Source organism: Octopus bimaculoides, chromosome 9 (genome assembly GCF_001194135.2).
Source record: "Octopus bimaculoides isolate UCB-OBI-ISO-001 chromosome 9, ASM119413v2, whole genome shotgun sequence".
Lineage (NCBI taxonomy): Eukaryota > Metazoa > Mollusca > Cephalopoda > Octopoda > Octopodidae > Octopus > Octopus bimaculoides.
Window position 1 is genome coordinate 84,354,093 of NC_068989.1, and position 3,387 is coordinate 84,357,479.

The window sequence follows — 3,387 nt, forward strand, 5'->3', positions numbered from 1 at the left end:
AGCCTTACTCCCTTCTCCCATCATCATCATCATCATCATCATCATCATCATCGTTTAACGTCTGCCTTCCATGCTAGCATGGGTCGGATGATTTGACTGAGGACTGGTGAAACCAGATGGCTACACCAGGCTCCAATCTGATTTGGCAGAGTTTCTACAGCTGGATGCCCTTCCTAACGCCAACCACTCCGAGAGTGTAGTGGGTGCTTTTACGTGTCACTGGCACGAAGGCCAGTCACATGGTACTGGCAACGGCCACGCTCGAAATGGTGTATTTTACGTGCCACCTGCACAAGGGCCAGTCCAGCGGCAATGGCAACGATCTTGCTCGAATGTCTTTACACGTGCCATCACGATTTCGCAGATCCTTACTACAAAAAGATTCTACAAACTAAGTTTTGAAGTTTTACAACAAACAGAAGAGATAGACTGTGGGGTGACTAGTGAGAAAGTATTTAAGTTTGCTTTAAGGCCTGTTCTTCAAGGTGGAGCATGGTAATGTTTTGGTGGAATGTGGGGCTTCAGAATGGGGTCTAAATAACAAATCTTACAATAAACTTTTAATTAAAACTTCTCATCCACTTTTCTATGTGAGTAGCCATGTACTTCTTCTACAGCAAGGATCCTGTTCTGTTCTGTCTCTTCTTTCATATTTTAACCTCTCGTCTCCAAGCACAAAACCATATCCCTCTCAACTGTAGCCCCACTCAGTCAAAGAGGAGTTTAGTCTTGCAAGCTACATGATAACTGTATCAGTGCTGGTACCATAATAAAAAGTACCCAGTATGTTGTAAAATAGTTGGTGTCAGAAAGGACATCCAGTTATAGAAACCGTGTGGGGCGTGATACAGTCCTTCAATCCACTGGATCCTGTGAAAATATCTAAAGCATGCCAGAATAGATAAAGGAAGTTAAAAGATCATTATCATCATCATCATCATCATCAGGTTGGATAGTTCAAGAGCAGCTGGCACTACAGAGGACTATAGCAAGCACCACTGTCTCGCATGATTTCTATGGCTCGATGCCCTTCCCAATGCCAACCACTTTACAGGGTGTACTGAGAGCTTTTTACAAGATACTGGCATTAAAAGACCCCTAAAGCAAATGAAATGCTGCAATATTCTATATGTGTATATAACTAGTAAAGGGCCATACATCGGTCAACTTACTGTTTAACAGTAAATACTGTAGTAAGGTAACATGGCGAATTACAATTTTTGCATAATGTATAAATTCATAATTAGTCGACGCCATGCCAACCACAGAAGAATTTTGTCTCGTGATTCGGCTAATTGGGTGATATTCCAAGATTGATTCACGGTTAAGGATTCCAATTTCAGGAACAATGAATTGCGGTCCCGCTGGTCTTCCATGTGCCATTCTGATCAATTCCAAAGTAAATAATAACGTGTATTTATGTTGACTTATGTATGTCCCTTTACTAGTCATCTCCCCCTTAATTTTTATTTACTTTTTTAATATCACCCACATCTCAACAAGTTGCACGATCTTCGTAAACAAAAGGCACAGTTCAGTATCATTTATTTCTAGTTCTCAACACAAGCAAATCATTTGACAGATGTGGGGATTTATCATCTCACTTGGAAACAGCTAGAGGTTGGCGCCAAGAAGGGCATCCAACTACACAAAGAACTCCATCACACTCTTGTTGGACCCATGAGGTGACTGAGAGGAATTATAGTAAACAGGTTATCTGAATTAATATGAACACTGAAAGTATAATTAACTCACTTGCGTCTCTGAGATTAATTCATAATTCAGTGGTGTAGCTGAAATGAACCAACACGTTTGATAAAGTGTCGTGCAATTGAATATCTTTGACAGTCTTATCCAGTCTATCAAGTTATTTTAGTCTATTATTTAAAAAATTATAAAATAATCGAAATTATTTTACAGAAGAATGTTTAACTATCATTTCGTTACATCAAATTCGTATCAGTTTTGTTTCGTTTCTAAGAAACCTCTTTCACTTTTTAATGCCGTGTTTCCGGCAAAAGACGATCTTAGCCTACTTCAGTAAATTCACCCTCTGATGAATATAAAACGAAACATCGCTGCAAATTTCTATACAGATTACGAAATATTTACCATGCTTTCAACGAATGTCACATCGAAATTACACGTAAACGGCTCCTTTTCACCGATAAGAAAGATTTGGCAGCTATTTCTAGCACGCCCTGCTACGTCGCCGATATTTCGCTGTGAAAACATCAAGAGGGGGAAGATGTAATTTCTTTTCCAATGTGCGAACGGGTCCTTTACGAAATATGGAGCTTCTTCAGATTGTACATATTTTCCATTTTCATAACTTTCTGTGGTGTTGAGCTATTTGATTTAATTGGAGAGGTGCGTCGAACCCTTTAGTTTAACCCGTTTCGGCGTTGCCTTAACCATAAACACCGAGTGTGTGTATTCTTATACCTTTGTGTAACTGTATGCCTATTAGGCGTATATATATCCATCTTATGTGCTGCTGAGCTATTTAAGTATTAAAGGGAAAATTAAATATACACTCGAGAAAAACAAATTATCTGCCAGTCGCTAATATTATTTTGTCATTTGATAATAAGTTACTCTAATTAAGCTTTTTACGGGCACTAGGCCTTTTAAATGGATTAGAAACTACCACCGTCGTTATAACTAATATATTATTAATAGTTTTAAAAAAAGGTAGGCTCGACTTACATGTTCAGTAAGCAAATTTGTTGTACTTCTGGATATTTCCCTCACATATTTATATCGATTAACCAGAACAATATGCATATTTTGTAGTATTATTACTCAATGGTATAGAAAGTGATTACTCAAAGGGAGTTAATAAAACAGAACACTGGCAACAGCATCAGCTGTAGCTTGTAATATTGCTTTTAACCAGAAGTTCAGGACATTAGATTTGGGTAAACGGCCGCTAAATTGTTTTCCCACGAGAGTTCCGGACCCCAGTCACAAACATTTAATCAGATCTCGTTTGCATACATTTAATCAGAGTTCACCTTGACCTTGTTGTCAAGTTAACAGACACACTCTACCAAGTAAACTCAAGACAAAGAACGGTGTAGTAAATCGACCGATCGTCAAGTTATGCCTGATTTTAGAAGGAGACAAGTAATTAGATAGATTTGCATCTATACCTATTATCGGATTTTGAGTAAATTTTCAGATTAACACCTGCCTGATCTTCACTAGGGTGTTAGGGTTAGGGGGCATAACTACAGGGTTTTACCCCCCAGACTTTGGGAGGTCATAACTTTCAGAAAAATGAATATTTTTTAATGAAAATTTCTATGCATATAGTATTTACTATGTAGAATCCGAATATACAAAAGTTCCGGTGAAAGTGTTTTGGAATGGGGGTGGGGGACA